The 22132-nt window shown below is 47.4% G+C and overlaps 1 protein-coding gene across 1 annotated transcript in view; it reads left to right on the top strand.

Moving 5' to 3' along the window:
• The window catches only part of Snp (Snipper), a 302062-nt gene that overhangs the window by 40002 nt on the left and 239928 nt on the right, over nucleotides 1-22132 (top strand). The window lies entirely within an intron of this gene.

Genomic DNA, 22132 nt, shown 5'->3' with positions numbered 1-22132 from the left:
CAACGGAGGCCGCAGAATTGCAGAAATTAAGCGCTAATTACCGGTGCGTTAAGCCTCGAGGTGTAACGCTCCCGAGGCGAGTTTGTTGCTCATGAAGGATGCTCATGCACACGGGCACTCGCGATAAACTCAGCCAAAGAGAGGCGGCAGGTGGCGTCGCCGACACTTGCCATTTTCTATCGAGTGTACATTTCCATTAGGCCCTATGAAAAAATCGACGCTCGTTCCGGGAAGTTTCGTCGTTTCGTTAAATTTGACATGGTTGCGACGCGAATAGAAGCAAACTTTATTTTTCAGTGTTTTCGTTGTGTACCCTTGATTCCATGCCGCCAAGAATCGCAGCAAAGGAGGCCGTAGAAAGGCAGAAATTAAGCGCTAATTAATGGTGCGTTAAGCCTCGAGGTGTTTTCTCCCGAGGCGAGTTTCTTGCACATGAAGAATTCCTAAAACACGTTCCTGGTTGAGGGACACGGGCACTCGCTATACACACAGCCAACAGGCGGAAGTTGGCGTCGCCGACAATTGCCATTTTTTATCGAGTGTACATTTCCATTAGGCTCTACGTAAAAATAGGCGCTCATTCCGAGTTAACGCTGGCGAGTGGGTTTTCCGTTTTTGGAAATTTAGCGAATGAATGATCATGGTAATGCGAATTTTGTTGATTCTTATGTTGGTAATGTCATCTTGAGCGGATAGAGCTAAAGGTCACGGGGAAGGAGGCCGCAGATCGCTAGAAATGTCGCACTAATGAAATGGCCCTTTTAGCCAGAATTCCAGTTTTGCGCCTCTGAGACGATGGACACCTAAAGAAAAAGCCTGGTGGGGCTAAATCTGTGGTTTTGAACTTCTCGTCACATTGAAGTCGATGGGCGTCGTCAAAGACGCGCACCCCTAACAGTCGAATGAGGCTTCCCTTTTGTATACGCGGTCGTGATTAGAAGCATTTTGAAGCGAAAGCTTTACTACGGGTCTCGTGCTTCGATCGTCGGGTTTCTAGTTTTGATCTTGAGCAGAGTTAGAGGTCAAGCTAAGAAAAAAAAATTGAAATATCCCTGACCTGGATTCGAACCCACGACTGTGCGAACAGATCTGATCTATAGGCCGCTCAACGATACCACTGGACTATCGCCTCTTTTTCTTGTCTTGTTAAACTGTACCATACTCTCGCGCTGTGCATTGGAGAGCGTCGTCCTAATCAACTTCCATCTCCCACGGCACTGCCTGGGGCTGCGGCAAACGCCAATGGGGTACCTGTCTAGGCATCCCACCTAGTGGTTGTAAGGGCGTGACCCTTCAGGTCACGACCCCCAACACCTCTCCCTATGATTTAATAAATGTTTTCACCACCACCACCACCGCCGGTTTCTACGCAGCACAAATTAGTGTTTTCGCTCCGATTCGAATGTAGTAAAAATTCTTTGTAATTATTTGAGGTTCGGTGAGGTAATTGTTATGAATTGACATTTTTTAAACGCAGAGCTGCTGGTGTTTAGAAGTATTTTCTGTTTCGTAAGCCGGTACCGAATGTCAGCACTTTGTAAGTATTGGGATGTTTACATATTCTGCCCTCTTTCGACAGTCGCGTACTGTGACCTCTGTGTTGCATGCATCAACCACGGCATGCTCAAGCTGACTGGCGGTCAGCGAACAACTGGCCTGTGGTTGAATACTCACATAACAGATTAGGTTTATGATTGAGATTTTATTACAAGATTTACTAGGCGATGTGGAAAATCTCTTTCTGAGACTTTATTGACACAGTTCAGGTTCTAATGAGGGTTGCATTTCGTGCTTGCTTGGTGAGGTCTTTGAGGTAGGCATTCACGTGACGTGTACTTTCGACCTTGCTCACGTCTTGGGTGTTTGACTTGTGGGCGAAATTGATGTACGGAATCAGCAAAGCCGCTGGCGACTCCGGTGGATTGCTTAGGGACCGGGGTCGGTGTCAAATCTCCTCCACGTTGAGTCGAGGAGGGGGCGACGGGTGTGTGTGTGGGGGGGGGGGGGGGGCTGTAACATAGGAGCTCTTGGGCTGGTCTAGTAGACGTGAGCAGTGCCTCCAAACGGTGTTTCTTGGCTGCTCGGCTCCGAAGTTGTGTAGCCAAGAGTGTCGGACGTTCCACCAATACCCGCTGAAGTGGACGGCCAGAAGAACTGGGAAAGAAAAAAAATTGACGGTCGATTTGTGCATTTAGGGCAAATGAGAACTGGGTACGCTAGCAATTCGGTTTTTACTGCGGTTCCAGAGTTAGGATCCATTGTTCACGGAAAGAAAAATGATAGGTGTAATGTTAAGAGATCGGAAGAGGGCGGAGTGGGAGAGGGTACAAACGCGGGTTAATGAATCCTAGTAGAAATCAAGAGGAAGAAATGGGCTTGGGCAGGGCATGTAATGCGAAGGCAAGATAACTGATGGTCTTTAAGGGTTATAGAGTGGATTCCAAGAGATGGCAAGCGTAGCAGGGGGTGGCAGAAAGTTAGCTGGGTGGATGAGATTAAGAAGTTTGCGGGGATACGGAGGCCGCAGCTGGCGAAGGACAGGGTTAACTGGAGACACATGGGAAAGTCCTTTGCCCTGCAGTGGGCGCAGTCAGGCTGACGATGACGATGTTCACGGTTGGAAGTTGTTCGGATAGTCATAGTGGGTTGATGCCCATATATTTTGAATTGGACATTCTCCACTTTACATTCGCAGACCGCTGGAAGTGCTGGTACCACTCCTGGTGCAGTGGTTAAGCGATGCATCACTGCCCTGCGATGACAGCTTCCACCATGGGTGGGCTTTGCGAGACCCAGGCTGCTCTTCTGCAGCGACCTCTCGCGACCAGTCATTAACTCAGCTCCCAGCAGCCACCACATGGTGGACACTATGTGTGTGTATATATATATATATATATATATATATATATATATATATATATATATATATATATATATATATATATATATATAAAAAATTATCGAACATAAGAAAACTTCTTTATCGCACCGGAATCCTTTCACCAACTAACTCGCGCTTGGCTGCTTGCAAAACTGCGTCCAAAACATACATCACAGCCCTAAGGAATGCCAAAGGCCATTTCCTGTCTGACATTTTAAAGGTGCATTGAAGAGGAATCTGAACTCGTCTTTTTGCCGCGGGAACTCGATCTACACGTTCCGAGCATTCTTAGAAGCCATGAATTATTGCCCTGTGTGGCCGATTTCCCTAATTAAATCGAATTAACGTCCGGCTCCCGCCTTTATTTTTTGAATTCTCCCCGTACGGTGGGCGGAGTCGACCAACGCGTGGAGTGCCTTTCAGCCAGCTTCGTGGAGGCTTTGCTTTCGCTTTATTTTGTTTTTTAGGTTTCCGTGAATAGTTTCATTCGCACATAATATAGACGCAAAACAAGCCCGCAGAAATAAAAATACGCGCGGACTATTTGCTACTACGGATTACTACGTATTACTCTGCCGATGGCAGAGCGGCAAGCCGCCACGGGACTGGGTGAAAGGCACTCCACGCGTTGGTCGACTCCGCCCACCGTACGGGGAGAATTAGAGAAAAAGGTGGGAGCCGGACGTTAATTCGATTTAATTAGGGAAATCGACCACACAGGGCAATACATTGAAGTTTCTAAGCATGCTCGGAACGTATGGATTGACTTCCCGCGGAAAAAAGACGAGTTCAGATTCCTCTTCACTGCCCCTTTAACGAATGTGCTACAAACAAACCCTAAAAAATTTTCATCATCATCAGCCTGACTACGCAAACTTCTTAATCTCATCCGCCCACCTAACTTTCTGCTGCCTCCAATTCTGTCAGGTCATAAATCCCACACGTAGGAATCCTATTGCGTTGATAAACTTGCGTGGTGATCGATAAAAATACCTGAGTTACAGTACTAAACTGTATTTTTGTTAATAATTTTTCATCTCACAGCCCCACCCGTCTTCCTGATATACATCATTACGGTTACTTTGTGATGCTTCCAGTGACTGAGCCCATCTGGCGTTGCTCGGCTAATTATTATTCTAAAAGATCATTCCAATGCAGGAATATACAATTTCGATAATGCTAACTTCTTAAAAAATATGCATGTAGCTCTGTTATTTTAACTCACAGATTTCAACAGTCACTGTATACAGGCACACTACCTGAACAATGAAAAATAGGGAAGATCGTTCCACTTCACAATTCTGGGAGCAAGAATTCTGCTGTTAATGATGGCCCCATACCTATCACCAGCTGGTGACAGACATGGGGCGCCAATTAGCAGTTTCAAACATGCCCTAACATGTTGCAAACTGAGCATATATTGACTACGCTTGCCAACTTTCTCGAGAGGAATTCGTTTTTCTCGCTGTCTCCAATATGTTGATGTTTTATGTTAATGTTTGTAGGTTAGTCATAACATGAACCCGGTGCCTTGTAGTTCTGCTTGTTATTATTGACCAATGCATTACATCTCCGCTGCTCCCCCCCCCCCCTCATTACGTAATGCCCAAACTTAAGGGCCTTTAAGGCGAAATAAACGATGATGATGATGCTGATGATGGTCAGCATGGTTTCCTCAAATCGAATTCTTATGACACTCGACTAATTTCTTTCAAAGCACCTTACACGATATATTCGACAGGTCATCATCAGTCGCTGACTGCCTTTTTTTGAACTTCTCAAAAGCATTTGATAAAGTTTACCATCATTTGCTTCGTCATAAATTGTTACCTAAATATTGACAATAACTTGTTGAAATGGATTTAATACTTTCTCTTTAGTCGTTCACAATATGTCGCCGCCAACACTTACAATCACTTTTTGTTAGTGGAAAAGCACCGAAGTTTGGGCCAGTTGGTATTGATCCATCTTGAAAATGTAGCAGCACGAAAAAACGAGGACAAAATAGACACAGACCTTCTAGTGTTGCTAATTTATATAAACGATCATCCTTGTTATGTGTCATCTAAGATACATTTATTCGCCGATGACTGTGATTTTTCACGAGATTAAAAACGATAATGATATTAACATCAATACATCCTTCATGGCGACCTTACTGTTAATCGGTGCAGTCAATGGCTAACGGATGTAAAGTTTAAAAATGCAAGGGCATGCACGTAACCCGTACTGCTAATATGTCTCCCGTATTCAGTCTGAATGACGCTTGAAAGCGTGAATTCTTATAAGTACTTAGGCATTCACATTACACCTAACCTAACCTGGAGGCTTCAGGTTGATTACATAATCAATAACGCTTACAAAACTTTAGGTTATCTGCGACGTAATTTTTCTTAAACTTAAGGTTATCTGCGACATAATTTTTCTTGTGCAACGTTTTCATTGAAATCAGTTCATAATGTTAGTATGTCTAAAGCTAGAATACTCAAGAACAGTCTGGGATTCTAGCCACGACTACTTAATTACTTCGCTTCAATATGCCAAAAATAACTTTCTCGTTTCATTCTTTCTAATAATAATCGAGGAGCAAGCATAACGAAAATGAAAGCTAATGTGAGCCTTCATTCATTGGCTTCATGACAAAAGGTTGGTCGGCTAACCCTATTTCACAAGTTATATTTTCGTTCCAGCCTTCACAATAATTTATTTCATAGGCCCTATTACATATCACGTCGCACTGATCATCCTCAAAAAGCTGCCATCCCCGTATGCAAAACAGTTGCATTACGCTGATTTCTTCCGCGTACTTGTGAGGAATAGAACGATCTTCCTAATGAAATTGCGTCTATTACTGAAATAAATAACTTCTGCTAAGCTTTTGGCTCGCGTTGTATAAACTTTGACTGTTTTGTTCTGCACTAATGAACATTGCAAATACAAAGCCAGCGCGGTGGCTCAGTGGTTATGGCTCCCGGCTGCTAACCTAAAAGACACGGGTTCGATCCCGGCCGCGGTGGTTGAATTTATATGGAGGCGAAATTCTAGATTCTCGTGTACTGCTCGATGTCAGTGGACGTTAAAGAACCCCAGGTGGTCGACATTTCCGGAGCCCTTCACAACGGTGTCTCTCATAGCCTGAGTCGCTTTGGGACGTTAAACCAACCAACCAACATTGCATATAGAGGATTATTCATTTATGTACCCGGTTCTTTTTGTAACGTCGTTTACCGTATATTTTTTTCTGCCTAATACCTCCGCCATGCCTCCACGGCCCTAAGTAAATATAAACACCCGGCGGGTTGCCCAGGCTCGCGCCGAACTTGATACGTTATCACATCGCCGCAAACTATCACGCCTGACCCTTTTCCATAAACTTTACCATCATGTTCTGCTCCATGACGATTTTTTTCAATCACCTGAATCTTTTTTTCCACGTCGCGACCACCCGCTGAAAGTTGAACGCATACCATGCCACACTTCTTCGTTTGCTAACTCTTTCATACCACGTACTATAGTCGACTGGAATAATCTTCCATCACACATCGCTTCTGAACGGGATCTTAATAAGTTTCAGGACCTTCTTACCCAAATGTCTGTTTAGCTTCACTAATTGATTGTACCACATGCTGCATTCAGCTTTTTTGTTATTTTGTTTTGTTCCTGCGGTTGTTATGCCTCTAAAACACTATTTGTTCTTTTTTTGTGTAAATTACAATGTATACTACAGGTTTTTGTTTATTTCTTTTGTTTTCTACATGTGCTTTCTGTTCTTATGTATAGCACATTGGCGCTTGCTCAATATTATTTTGTATTGTGTGTCATTGCTCCCCCCTATGTAATACCCTTGATTGAGGGCCTTTAGGGGTTTATTGAAGAAAATAATAATAATAAAACCCTGTTGACAGCATGCCAAACACGGGCCTGAGTCAGACAACAAAAACACACAATGGTTAAATGCGGGGAACATTCACTAAGTGCTCTCGCACTAAAACCGACCGACGGTTACTATACCTCGGTTCATACATCAAGTGCAACGCTGTCACAGCTAGGGTTTTTGCTTGCGGCGCTTCCATCTGCGATCAAAAATGTAGTGCGTTCCTTGTGGTGCGGGAAAAAAAAGCGCCGCCAAAACTGGCTCAGTGCTCGTCTTAAGGGCGTTATCTACAGGAACTTCAAGTGTTTACATCGGTGTGCTCAGCAAACGCGGAGACGACCAAACTCAAACCTCCAGAGGATGTTTCCTTTCTGAAAACATGTTTCTGATATGTTTCCTTCTAAGAAACAAGCAGCGCCATCTCATGAATTTTGCGTTACTATTGCTATATCTGGAATATTTCCTCGTCATATCAGTTAACAGATTTTATAAACGTTTGCATCAAAGCACGACGAACTGTTTCACACCATACGGAACCCCCTGCGACATTCGGTTCGGCCGTAATGGACGTCTGAAGGTACTGGGAACGCACGGTTTGGGGTGGGAAGGTCGTCCTTGTGAATCGCACACATAATTTGGGCTTCATTTCAATTAGTAATTTATCTTCATGTCAGTTAGTAACTTTATCCTCAGGAACAAGCCAAGTCATTTAACACCATTTGGAACATTTTGCGTCAAATGGGTGACCCCCTTCGATGGCCGCTATACTGGCATATTTTTCTAGGTGCAGTGAAAACGATGCCCCCACTAAACCTCCAAAACTGCTAACCCTTCCCTCACTGGCGAGCCGAATACATAATATACTGCCATATATATAACGGATCAGAAGTGTAGGTACCAGGTGAGGCGCTACGTGCCAACTGTTGCTATGTGATATAGTTGGTCGCGTGGTTTTTGTTTTGGTCAATTTTACTTTCATTGCAGACAGACGCGTCCTTGACAAACGCAAGTAGTCAGAGCTATCGCTCTTAAAATTGTGAATGCTTTGCCTGCAGTCTTATATTACTTGAGTCATGAGCTTGATTGCATGCGCTCTTATTGCTGGTGACACGCTGCCGCTATGCCATGCTATACAGCACCCGGCCAGAAAACAAGCGCGGAGTAACACACCTCTATTTATTTTTTTTTTTCTGCGGACTACTTCCGTACCTTTCACAACATTGCACTAGTTGTATGGAATCAGTGTAACACTTGATTCTCCCAGCACTATTTTGAGCCGAAAGCATTGTTTGCTGTGTCAGAGTGGCGCCCATCATTGAGCACCATTTGGCAAGGTGTTACCACTAGTGTGCGCCGCAGCACCCAGATGACGCCAGGGCGCCTCGATGCGGGGGCGCGCGCATCACGGTTTCCTTGCGGTGAGCCGAGAACTGCTACGTAAGCCCTGTTTACATGAACCCGACAGGACCGAGTAGAGTCAGCGTCGGGTTAGGTGACTCGCCCCGCTTGTTGTCTACATGAACTCGGTTTAAGCGCGTATCACAACGGCGCCTAGCGTCGAGGTTCGCAGTAATCGTGCAAACTTCCGGTTCCTGTTTTTGACCCAAGCATTCCCGCTAGCTCCCATCTGCTATCCAGCGCCTCGATCAATTTTTTTTCATCAATTAATGCTAGGAACCATTCCATTTCCCTGTCGGTGCAGGAAGCGCGGGTGAAGATAACACGGGGGCTGATGACGGCTGCCATTTTGGTCGATTGATCACATGACCGGAAGCTTTCCCAGAATTCCCCGTTACCCGGCTCCCTGACCCGACTGCGTTGACATGCTTTTAGAAAGGCGGCTCAAGCGAGTTAACTCGACTCGCTCTGCCACTTATTTTACTCGACCCGACAGCGTTTACATGAACCCGACAACTGTTTTTTTACTCGACAAGCAAACTCAACTCGACTCTATCGAGTTCATGTAAACAGGCTTATATATTTCCTCCTCGTTTCTCCTTCATGGAACGCCAGCGTCAAGGACGCCGACACCGGTGCCACTATTAGCGGGCACCGGTAGCACGGCAATGAGCTCGGTATCACTATAACGATGCCCACGTACACTCACCTGAGTCGCGTCTTTGTCGTGCAGGTGCTGGCGCTCGTGCCTTCCAGTCCGCCCGCTGGTGCACGTGTTGGCGCGAGATGGGCATCGGCGGCATCCTCCTGCCGGTCATCACCCTCTCAGTCATGGAGCACCGGCACCTGGTCCGGCATCCCGGCCGAATCCCAGTCGGCTCGCTCGCTCGAGTCGGCCCAGTCCCTTTTACGTCCTCCCTCAAGCTGGCCTGCCTTGGAATACTGCCCAAACGATCTAACATGCTTATCATTAGAAAAAACAGCCATTTTCAAAAGGCAGTCCGTACCTTCAAGCAGTCATCTTTCCCGTTGTTCAGTCGGTGCTATCTTGGCTATGCGGCGGTTGAGGGCGGCCAGGTCTTGAATGGGTTGTTGAAGACGGAGGGGCCCTGGAGATGACTGACTCGTTCAGCCTCGCAGGTCGCGGCTCCCAAGGACGGTGTCGAACTCCGATATGGAGGAAACTGTACAGAAGGTTTATTTTACATATTTAGAGTCGAGAAGGGATTGCTTTGATCACAAAACATCCCGTTAAATAGGGTCCGTGTTCCCCAGATCCCTGACTGGGGAATACAGTTCGGAGAACGATGACCAATCAGATGGGCACATGTGGAACACTGGTGGTACCACCCACGACAGGGCGCGGTGCTGGGCTCTCTCGCAGCTCGGTCCATGGGTAGGGGAAGACAGTCATCAAACACAGATGCGTCACCTTGACCACTGCGGCAAGCCTTCTGTGCATTGCCTCCGCGGGAAAGTAGTCCCCTGCAGTTTCCCCGCAGGTGAATGAACGTCCTCGAACTCCCCCGCCGGATGACCGAAGCATGGGACCTCTGTCGGGGACACAGCCGTCTTTCAATTAGCAGCCTCAGCTTGACCTTGCGTACTTTGACCACACCGTCCGGTGACCCGAGGACAGTTAATTAACACCTCATTTTGGGCTAGTTGGTGCATACTTGAATGAGAGAAAAAATAGCGCCAAAGGACGAGACACAAGTGCTTGTGTCTCGTCCTCGTTCCTTTCTCGTGGTGTGCATGGTTTGGCGCTATTTTTTCTCTCACCCGAGGACAGACTCGGCCACACTACCGCCGCCGCCGTCTATGCTTCCGCCTATATTGTCGCCAGCCCGTGCCGCATCTTTTGCTTCGCGATGAGTCACGTCCGGTACACTGTGGCGGTCATCTCTGCTTCCGCCGGCGCCAGACGTCGTCGCATCCTTTGCTTCGCGATGAGTCACGTCCGGTACTAATTCTTCCCAGGACCGTGTTCCCCGATCTTAACAGGGTACAGACGGTGGAAGCCCAAACTTGAGTGTTTTGTTGAGTAGTCCGCGGATGCTTTGAGGCAAGTCTACCCCCCCCCCCCCCCATAACATAGTGAGGCTGTTAAGCATGATAAGCATGTTAGCACGTCTTTTGAGAAGTTGGTGGCGCACTTTGAAGAGAATGACCTCTCACTTTTGCAGGCAGATAAAAATGGCCTTTTTCGCGAAATATCCCTTCAGGCTGTGCAAAAAAAAACTTCATCGTTAAGAAAATCCGTCCCACTAGTGCAAAACAGAAAGTAGCCAACTATTGCAAAGATGTTGGATATGACAAGTTGTCCAAGCAGATAATCAATTGTAAAGGCAATGCATTGAAAGTGTTTTTAGTGCCAAGACACATAAACCAGATGTACCGTTTCGGACTATAGATAGTGAGAATGGCACATGGCAGTTGCTTGAAGTGCAGCGGTTGTCCGTGTCTTGAGTGCGTTGTTCCCTATGTGGTTGTTTTTTTTCCGCGCTGCACTTATGTCTAAGCTACTCTGTTTGTTGCTTTGTCCTGCTCGCCGACGTGCGTATACTTGATCGACGTGCTACTTCATTAGCGCTTTACGGAAGGTCGCGCTCATTTAGACGTCACCGGTCTAGTTCGGGGTATAAATGGGGCAGACCGGCGTAGTGCCCGGGCATGCCATAGATGGCACCAAGTAGTCGCTTTGTATGCTAGTATAACGGCAGTTAAAACACGTGGGCAGGCGGTGCGCTCAGCCGGTGCAAGTATTCTCTGAGGAGAACTGCTTTAATTTTCTTCTCTCCTCAGTAAAATTCGATGGCTTAGCCTTTCGTGGCTCTGCTGGCACCAAAACACGGGTTCAAGGTGCATAAATCTGGGGCCGGATTACGAGTCGCTCTCAATACAAAAGTTTCAAAAAACGCTCTCATTTGCCCCGTTCCTATTGGTCGGCCGTGACCGGCGGCCATATTGATTTTTTGCTCACTTGCTGACGTCGTAAGTAGTAGTGGTATTATTATGCATTGAATATGGAAAGACAAAAGAATTTTTGCTAGACCCAGCATCTGCCATCGCTGCTGGAAGCACCTGAGCTGGGGCAGCGGAAAGGAAGAAGTGAAATGAAAGAGGTGAGGGGATAGTAGAAAGAACAGGGGGAACCGTCGTAAACGTGCCAGAATTGTTGTCGTTGTTCACCTAATTATGCGGGCCGAATGAGAATTTTTTGAAAGCGAAAATGGCGGCTGTTTACATCGCCGTATACGCGGGTGGCCGCGCGAGCAACGGTGTAGGAGGGCGCATGAAGACGGTTTTGACGTGCGGGACGAGCTGTTTCGACATAGGAAGGAGACTGCACAATGGCTGTGCGACGAACTCGCCGTTGACTGGTAGGTGTGCAGGTGAGATCGCCGTCAGTGGAGCGGCAAGTGCTGTGCGCGCTGAGCTTCTTCGCCGCCGGTGGGATTCAAGGCACTGTAGGAAATGAAACAAACGTCGGCGGGTGACGGATACCATGCCAACGCTAAGTCGCAGAAGGTGCGCGCTTTCTGGCTAGACCCGAAGGCAAGGTGGCGGCGAAGGGGGGCTTCCTTCGTTTAAACTTTTGTCACCGCAGTATCGCCGGCGGTGTCCGGTGTGTCGATGACACACGCATCGCCATCAAATGAACATCAAGTGCTGCGGGTGGCATCAGTTGGTTACGAGGCAAAAGAGTTAAAGCCCCTCAGTTTTGGGGGGCTTTAAGAAGAGCGATTGTTGCCACAGTGATTGAGCGTGCCGGCTCTCATTTCCCGCACTGAGATTGCAAGCTCCCAGCAGCTGCACCGGTCTGCTACCGTATGTGGGCAGTTGCAGCAGTGAGATGATTCATGGTTGCCTGGTATTCTCTAAACAAAAATAAACAGAATCACGCATCATTTGCCACCGATAGCAGGCGCCGACCGAGAACACACAGGCTAGGCAGATTCACACCGGCGAGTCGCGGAGGTGTAGGCTGCGCAACCACGGGACGAACCACGAAGAAAAGACACAGAGACGCACACAAGCGCCTTGTGTGTGTCTCTGTGTCTTTTCTTCGTGGTTCGTCCCGCGGTTGCGCAACCTACACCTTCACAACAACCCAACCGAAGTTTTATTGAGTCGCGGAGGTCGCGCTACAGGTTTAAATCGATTTGTTACGCGCCCTCCCCACTTACTAGTGCTTCGGAAGCAGTAACTAACTGACCGCAACCGGTCACACGACGTTCGGAAGCCTTCGCACAAACACGCACACACACACGAAGCCACGTGGCACTGAACATGCTGGGGCGCGTCGCGCGGAGCAGCGTTGAAAGGAGCCCCGGCCTTCGGAGCACGCTGCGCGCGTCCTCCCACCAATCACGACTCGAGGGCTGTACTGTAGGCAGTGTGGTTGCGGGTGGAATCGGCGATGTCTGAAGACGGCATCAGTGCTGGAGATGCAACTTGCAGCGAGATAGGAATTTCCGGCCCTGATGCGTGTAACATGCCAGTTGGAAGTTTTTGCATTATTTCGCTGCATTCGAAAGTGAAAAGTAGTTTTATTTGGAAACATTTTGCGCACTTAACATACCTCACAGAGGTTGGGGGGGGGGGGGGGGGGGGGGGGGAGCACAATAGCGTTGGAACTGACTACTACTTGTTTGGCATCAGAGGAGGACGACTCAAAGCCTTTCGAATCGTAAGTAGAGCGCCTTTTGTTCTTTATGGAACTATTTTACTAGGCCATTTTGCCATTTCATCGTGAGAATTTTAATATTCACCTGTTTTGGTAAAACGCTACGCTAATGCAGTAGGCACGTCGAACATGCAGAGACACTCGGTGGACGCTCACAAGACGACTGCAAGAAGGGGGCAGCCAAGACAGCCGCGACGGTCAAGGATTATTTCCCAATGGTTTCCAGGTGCAAGTGCACCGTCAAGCGCTTGCTCGCCAGAGATCTTGTCCTTTTGATCGCCAGAGACCTGCTGCCTTGGTGAAGGGAGAGGGGTTACAGGTGGGTTACGACTATAACGCAGTCTAAGCATTTGAGTTTCTTTTGTGATATTATAAGTGTGAACACAGAGTGAGTTTATTTCTCTTCCGTAGTACTTCTTCATAAAATATGGAGTGATCAGAGAGCTCAAAGGCTCCCTGACCGAACGACCTTGTCTAGGGCAGCCCTGGATGATGTGTACCGTGCCATGCACGGACAGGTGAAGTAGATGATATATGAGGGGTCGAGGTTCTGTGCCGTCACGTAAGATCTGTGGACCGCTATATCACGTTCACTTGTCACCGTATCGACGGTATGTTTAGCATGCTGTTTTTAGAGTACTGATAGCAATAAGCACGTGCCGCAACCCATGCATAACTTGCAGCGCGTGCTTCCACTATACTTTTCGAAAGTTTTTATTGCGTATTTGCGTGAGCCTTTGAGAGCAAGGCAACGAAAAAAAAAGCCCGCATGCTTCGTTCTTGCTTCTATCTTGAAAAAAATATATTTATTATAGCACGAAGGCATTATGATTGCATTAATACTGGGCAAGTGTAGCGAATGCTGAAAAAGTGGTCAATTTTAATGGAGAGGAGAGAGGGCCGGGTTTTGACAGAGTGATTGAAATGAGAAAAGACAGATTCTTGTAAGAATCCTGAATTAGAACATGTTGACATTTTTCTGGCTGTGCTGTTTCAGAGTGTAATGGCTGTTGTTTTTATTTCAGAGAACTATGAGCTCGTATCATTGACTCTGAGCATGAGACACATGACCAAGAGATATACAGGCGATGCCATCATGAATGAGTTTCAAAGGTGCCTCGAAGAATTCAACATGGTGGGAAAGGAAGTGTGTGCAGTCACTGACGCTAGCTAGAACACGAAGTGCGCAGCGAATCTCGTGCAGACGGAACATCACCTGTGTATTGGGCACAGCCTACACAACCTGATTGTCAAGGACGGATTGCTTGCTAGTCAACTGCCGTGACATTGTGAGGATGGTGCACTACCAAACCTCCGACCTGGAGGAGACAGCGGACTCGGAACTTAATGCGGCAGTGCTGTCGTTTGTCAGTACAGCCGAAGCACTTGAACATGACAACAGTGATCCTGTACTTGATGAAGGCTGTCAAATCAGCATCATGCGTACAACGCCACTCCAGTAGCACGGGGAGGGGCAGTGACAGTTAAACTGGACACACCAACCAGATGGCATAGCATATTAACTATGTTCGAGAGCCTCGTCGTGAATAAGGCTGCGCTCAGGAAGTTGTTGGCTCGGCCGGGGGGCCCGTTCCCTAGTGTCGAAGACTGGTGTCTAATTGAAGAGATTGTGAGATTCCCAAGCCAGTTTAAATGCGCGGTGGAGCTTCTTTCGTAGCAAAAATCGAGCACGTTTAATGTGCTCCTTATTCGAAGAGAGCTTTTCACCTCACTTCGACGACATGTTCAGCAGTAGCCTAGTGCAAGAAATGAAAAGGGAGATGCTGCAGAAATTTGAACACAGGTTTCCTCTAACTGATGTTATGGTCACTGCATCACTTCTTCATCCCAGGTTTCAAAACCTAAAGCTATCGAAGAGAATGTAAGGCAAAGGGAGATGTCCAAACTTGAGTTCCTAGCAAAGCAGGTGCGTCGCTATGTCAAGGAATGCAACGTCACAAAGCCACCTGTATGTTACGCGCGCAATAACAACACCTTGATGTCCTTAGCACGACGCCATCCCAGTGCACCACAGCACTGGACGAGCCAAATCAATGCCGAGTGACACGCACATTCTAAAATTCTGGAAGGGTGCTCAGAACGAGCTACCATGGCTCTCGTGCCTCACTAAAAAAATTCTGCGCATTCCGGCCACGAGCGCACCGAGCAAACGAGTGTTCTCGGTGGCTGGTCTCGTATTCCGATCTCGAAGAGCCAATTTGCACCGAATCACCGTTGATAAGCTCTTGTTTATCACGATAACTATACAGCCTTTCTAAATTATGCCTCTAAACTAAATTCTGTCCAATCATTGTTTTGCTCACAGTTTGTTCATTTGCGATGCGTTTTATAGTGTTTTTTTTTTCGGAATTAATCGTGCTCCCCAGCTATGCTCGCAATATACTAACCCGCACTTTGTTTATTCAACCTGGTGATAAGTTAACAAATTGTGCAAATTTCTATTCTAAATTTCGTCATGTCTGAGCTGGAGATACGTTCACCTCTTAGAAAAGTATTTTGATTCTTTTTTCTTCCAGGAAACTGTCGTTCTAAGAACGTTACTTAAGCAAAGAGCGATTAACATTCAGAACATGCGATTTCATGCAGCCGCGAACATTTGTGTTATAACATGCACTGATTGGTTCACAGCTTAAGCGCTGAACCAAACAATTAAACGTTAGTAACAGAAAGGATGTGGTTATTTTGTACGTAAAGCACATTGTATAAATACAATCTCGGTCAGGAGAAATGGAAGCTAGGTTAACGCTTCGAGTGTGTCCCGTACGTGAGTGCTGGCTTAGCAATTCAAGAGGAATTCACTGACTGCGCACTGGAAAATATCATATAAATCTAGGTATGAGAAAATAGAGAAAACAATTGTGACTACGACAAAGAAAAACAAGCAAGGCTCTGCACCTTCCTGGAAAAATAAATATATAATGACACACTCAGCATACGCGCCTAGTGAATGGGCAAAATGCACATGACGTCATCCGCAAGGGGCGCTAGCGGCCGGCGCGGCATTCGCCATGTTGGTGGTCGCGCGCGCGGCCGCCGCAGCCAGCCGCAGCGTTAAACAGCCGGTGATGTGTGCAATGTGAGTGTATTTCGCGTCTCGCCATAGATAATTACTGTCCGGCCCGTAACACCGCGTTACTGAGAGGGTGTTCCGTCAACTGCGCGAAGCAGAAAAGAGCGGCCACGCTCGAAAGGTTCCACTTTGTGGAAAGGTCGGCGCGTAAGAAAGCGGAGGCGCCGGCGCAGTGTGAGACGTACAGGACTGCTGCCGCGCGTTGAATTCACCGGTATCGAGGCCCACCTTGTGCACGGCTTAAGTTTGCTGGCAGGCCAAGGAATTAAAGGATATAAACCTATGAGAGCGTACAATTACTTGACAAGCGGGTGAGTCCAAGAGCCGTGCTGAGGGTGCTGACATCCGCGGTGCCGACGGCCGAAGTGCCGTTTTTGAAGAGGTGAGTAATTCGAAGGGTCTGTTCACTTAGCTGTAGCTTAACTTGTCATCTCTATCTGCTGAAAGTGACGTGTTACTACTGAATCTAGCGGAATGGCTGCACACTGCGTTGCTGCGAAAGCGCTAGACGTCTTGTGCATACGAAGCAGCGCTGCGTAGCTACAATCAAAACTGCAAAACATTCTCGCTGTGTCTGCCGTTCGTGCTGCGAGCGCATGGCAGTATTTGTTTCGCCGTTCTGTAGTGTAAATAAAGCCTGGAACGCATGTAAGCGAAAAAGAGAGCGATGCGATGAAGGCGAACATGGTTCGCCCTGTCGCGTACAGGGGGAAGACGCATGCACGCGACAGCGCGAAACCGACGGCAACGCGAAACGGCGACAGCGCTCAGTGCTGCTGGCATAAGGGACAGATCCATTCTGCCACCTACAGAATTCTCCAACCAAACTCCCACGACCCCAGACTAATTCAATTAGTTTGGGTGCCAGCCCACGCAGGCAACCCCTGAAACGAGGAGGCGCACTCTATTGCTCGAGCGTACGTCAACCGAGCAGGCCGAACAGTGGAGAGGGATTGCGCGCGGGACAGACTAATCACCGACAATGAAATCACGCTACACTAGAGAGAGGAAAGGCTCACATATCCACCACCACACCACACCCTCACGAAGGAACAACAGACTATACGGAGGCAACTCCAGTCCAGAACGTTTCCTTCACCGGCCTATCTGGCACTAATACACCCGGATCAGTACAAGCCCGAATGCTCTCTTTGTGGGGCTCCGAGAGCAAACTTTGAACACATACTCTTCATATGCCGAGAACTCCTACCACCATCTCGCTGGAACCTCACAGACCTAGAAGGTTGGGAGATCGCGGTCTCTAGCTCCGAGCCGGCCTCACAGAAGAGGCTGGTGGAATGGGCGGAGAAGGTCGCCAGAAGTCACGGACTGATGGCCGCCAACCGGGATTAAGAACCAAGCCAACCAAACCTCCCCTACTACCTTCCCTTACTTGGTTCATCAATAAAGTTTTTACCTACCTACCTAGCATACCGCAAAGGTATTCGCAAATGCAACAACAGTAAAAAAAATTACCGACGATTACGTTACTTCCTAATGCGAAATTTGAGCGCAGCAAATAAGCTGTTTCACCTTTTCGATGGTGAGTCAACCCCAGCTGCGGAGTTGGTTTCAGGGACAACGCCGCCGATGCCGACACAAACAATATGATACCCTCGCTTCCGCAGCGCTAAGAACCAGGTCTAGCCGTGGGAAGGTGGTCACGTATTCGTCGACGTGCCGGGGCCTACGTGAAATAACCGGCGCGTCGGCAACTGAAGAGCACCCTATCCGCCACACAAGAACAGGGGGGTTCCTCTTTCTGCATGGCGGCGACGGTGTTCTATGCAGTCACGTTACCTTGACTCTCTAGCGGCGTCAGCGGCATCCAGCGGTATCAGTCGGTCGCTGCTAGCGCTGGGGGGTTGAAAGGGGGGCGGAGCTGGTTACGAGGCCGACGACGACGCCGACGCGAAACCCAGGAACGGACGCCAAAGAGCTGTGCTCTAAAAAATTGCAAGAATTTAAACCGGCCGCCGTTAAACCCGCCACAAGATAAAAGCCTGTACCGTATTTCTGTGAAATAGTATAATTCTAGTTCTGCATGCAATGCTTTCCTTGTCAGGCGAATCTGCTACGCGGCAGCGCGCATTTTCTAGCGAATGACAACGATCGCTCGACGGCAGCTAAGACCACATGCATGAAACATAAATGAGCGCATTCACTTCGTAAATGTCCAGTCTGCCTACTGAAGCAGTTAGCAGTCAATGAAACCAACTCAATGAAATTGGCTAAGAAGTACTTGAAACTGGGCTTGTTGGTGCATATTCGTGAAAGACATGAGAGCGCAAAACGGGGACACGGACGAGGAAGGGAACAGGACGGAAACGGAGGGAACAGGAGGGAAAGGGAACAGGATGAAACTGTTTACAAAACTGGTGCGCCTGGTGCACCGACGGCTTCTGCGACTCGGCGCCAAGCCGCATCAGAATGGCCGCGATGTTTATAGCACCTGTGCTGCAGGTCCCAAAAGACCTGCTCGCACTCGACGGCGTCAATAAGGCGCTCATTGAAGTTTTGGTTGGCCGTCGTTTTGTAGGAAGCGCGAATACGCGGCGATCGCAATGCAACGCTTCAAAAAAAAAAAAAAAAAAGCACGCGAAATGACCGGCAGTGACGTACGCCGAGCGTTCATGCTATTGGCTGATCGCGCATGCACTTCCGGGCGAACAGGCGAAATTGTCTATTTCGGCAGATCCGAGTATAGCAGATCCGAGCGACGAGCCAAGCGACACATACATTGCCGTTCGCGCGACGCGTGCCGCCGTCGCGTTCGCGCGAGTTTTCGCGTGCATGCATTAATATGACGCTTTGCCTTTCTGCTAAAAGACCGTCTGAGAAGCGTCAGCAGTTCGCGGACTACAGGCGCTTGAATTATCAATTTCTGCGGCGGCAGTTTTGGAATTTTGGTAATTAATCGTGCTGTAATTAATGGTAATTAATCTGCGACAGCTGCTGCAAAATGAGCTGCCTAGCAGCGGCGCTGCGCTTCTTGAATGGCGGACGATGAAAAACGACTATGTGTGGAAAGCTAAAAAACAACCCCCTAGAACTACACAGATGCGAAGTTGCCCTCATATTCTCTACAACACACAAATACCTTAACACCTCTCGCTGAATCTCGCGTTAACTAATGGAAACTGTCCTGCCAATTTTTTTTTTAAAGCAAATATTCTTTTAAAACATTGTTAGCACTTCAGATATTGGCACACTTTATAAGCTTGTTTCGGCAATGTAAAAAATAGAAACGATTCACTGGTGTCGCCTGCTAATGCAGGCTGGTGCCCCATGATCGTGAATAGGCTACAGATGGTTCGCGACACTAGAAACTTGTTTCACCTTGTGTATGCACTTATGGATTGTTGCGAAGGAAAGCACGAATTAGGAAGCGGTAACCTTGCGGCCTTAAGTAAGCAATGGCTGTTCTTATGCTTACAAGTGCAATGTGTGGATATTTCCATGAATTGGAAGCCTCTCCTGCATACAATGCACGGCACCGCCAGATTCTGAAATGAAGCAAATGCAACCCTCGACGACTGCAGTCAAAATAAGTGGCGCTTTTCAATGTGCTTCGCACTTCAGAAATGTGCAGTGGTCACAGGAGCAAGCTGCCAATTTAAAAACTCGCAAAAATTGTTCCCTTTCGGGGTGCGCGAATAGTACTTTTGCAAACAGAGAGCACTATAGGTATTGCTGCAAATCGAATACGAATAGTTTTGCTAAAAACTGCATTGAATACGAATCAAATATAAATCGAATATAATAGCACCAATTCTCGGTACTTCACCAATATTGGTAGAAAACAAGCAACTGAGGAAAACAGTGAAGCTCCAGTGGTGGCACTCCAGGGTAAATACTACAGTGAACTAGAAGTAAATACTAAAGAACTTGAGCTCCGCTCCGTGGTGGCCCACTGCGTGGGTGCTTAACACTAATCCCACTAATGGCCCATAACACGCAGTCGCTAAAACTCTCCAAGTTGTAGGTGTAGAAAGATTACCAAAGACTCTTCTTCAGGGGATTTCACCTCAGAAAAGGAGAGCATCAGGATGGATGAAACCTTGTACCCATTAGAAAACTGGTGGGAACCCGGCAGCACTAGAGCCACAATGCAATAAATAAGACTGCAGGTTTTTCTACATAACTTAATCCTAATAAGGGAGTAATTACTCATTGGCATCCACCCGAGCGCAGCCATACGGCTACAAAGGAAAGCTATACAGCTTTCTCAGAAGCTTCGTAGTTAAAGAAAAATTCGTCCTGGTCCGGGGTTCGAACCCAGGACCACCGCTACACCGGAGCAGTCGCTCTACCAATTGAGCTAACCAGGACTTTTTTTTTCTTTATTGCTTGAGCTATTGAGCTAACCAGGACGGCAAGCTTAGGACGAGAGCGAATTGATCAATAACTCGAAGTGGGAACTGTGTTGGTCAAATGTTTAGGGAAATCCCCCAAGGTGGAGTAGATTTGTAATAAGGGAGTAATTACTCATTGGCATCCACCCGAGCGCAGCCATACGGCTACAAAGGAAAGCTGTACAGCTTTCTCAGAAACTTCGTAGTTAAAGAAAAATTCGTCCTGGTCCGGGGTTCGAACCCAGGACCACCGCTACACCGGAGCAGTCGCTCTACCAATTGAGCTAACCAGGACGGCAAGCTTATGGTAGGACGAGAGCGAATTGATCAATAACTCGAAGTGGGAACTGTGTTGGTCAAATGTTTAGGGGAATCCCCCAAGGTGGAGTAGATTTGTAATAAGGGAGTAATTACTCATTGGCATCCACCCGAGCGCAGCCATACGGCTACAAAGGAAAGCTGTACAGCTTTCTCAGGAACTTCGTAGTTAAAGAAAAATTCGTCCTAGTCCGGGGTTCGAACCCAGGACCACCGCTACACCGGAGCAGTCGCTCTACCAATTGAGCTAACCAGGACGGCAAGCTTATGGTAGGACGAGAGCAAATTGATCAATAACTCGAAGTGGGAACTGTGTTGGTCAAATGTTTAGGAGAATCCCCCAAGGTGGAGTAGATTGCTGCGCTCGGGTGCGCCCGAAATTTTCCGAGCTCTGCATCCGCCCGCTCCTCCCCTCCTTTCAGCTTTTTTTCACCCATGCCATTTACACACTGCATCGATATATTAAAATGTAAAAACGAAAATAAGAAGATTGCCAGTTTATTCTCCAAAAGATTGACGTATGTTGCTGCGGCTCTAAAATAGGGAGCGGAAGTTATTGCAGAAAAGATTCACTCTTCTTTGCCATCGCACGACGCATGGCACTCCTTTTAATTGTATGTACAGTTCATGCAGTTAACATACCTTTCCACATCAGTCTACTTTTTTATCCTTTGCATTCCTCAAACGATCACAAACTATCATGAAAATAAAAAGTGCTTTGTTTTTTAAAGCACCTCTACAGCCGGGCACAGGTTCACAAAAATGGGGCAGAAGTTTTGAGAGATTCCATTCATTCACTGCTGCCGACTGTTGTAGATCAGAAGTTTCGGTGTTGCTGTATGCGATGTGGAAATATTGTAAATAGATATTGTTTGGGTGCAGGCTCTTTTTATTTTTGTACTGGTGGCATGTAACACCCCCTGAAAAATATTTTGGGCTACGCCACTGGTGCACAGCATCGGTGTGGAGCGTTTCTGAAAGTCGTAGCATGCAACGGGCCTTATATTAACCTCTTGTTGACTATTAGGAAACTATCTGAAAATTTGAGAACATGTTCGATTTGTTTCGAATAATTCTGAACATGCAATATTTGATTCGTTCAAATAATCGCATATTTGCACAGTTTTTTGTCTAGTTCTGTTCTTTTACCTTTCCAAGGCACAGGTTCCCACTGGACAAACCCAGCTTACTGCGTATATGGCTCCAAATAATGGTGCAAACAGACTTCAGACCCAGCAGGCACCAGAAACTATGCTTTGCTCACTTCAAGTCAAGCACCCACGGATGCTCCGGATCTCAAATGAACTGTTTGTTTGGCTGGATAACCACACGACTACACCACATGGAGCACAATATCAACGAAAACGAAATGGAACAAAAAACCTTATCCGTACAACAATCAACAAAGCACCAGATTTCAATCCGCAGCCTCGGGTGTCCTTGGTGGATGAAGTGCAGGACCGTCAGCTTTCCCTCTAGCTTAGTTAGAAACTATATTTGAGAGCAATGAAGTCCTAAAGAAAGA

This window comes from Amblyomma mixtum, chromosome 1 (genome assembly GCF_055824585.1).
Source record: "Amblyomma mixtum isolate Tamu chromosome 1, ASM5582458v1, whole genome shotgun sequence".
In the NCBI taxonomy this organism is placed as follows: Eukaryota; Metazoa; Arthropoda; class Arachnida; order Ixodida; family Ixodidae; genus Amblyomma; species Amblyomma mixtum.
Note: the sequence above shows the minus strand (reverse complement) of the source record. Positions and strands in the feature narration are given on the sequence as shown.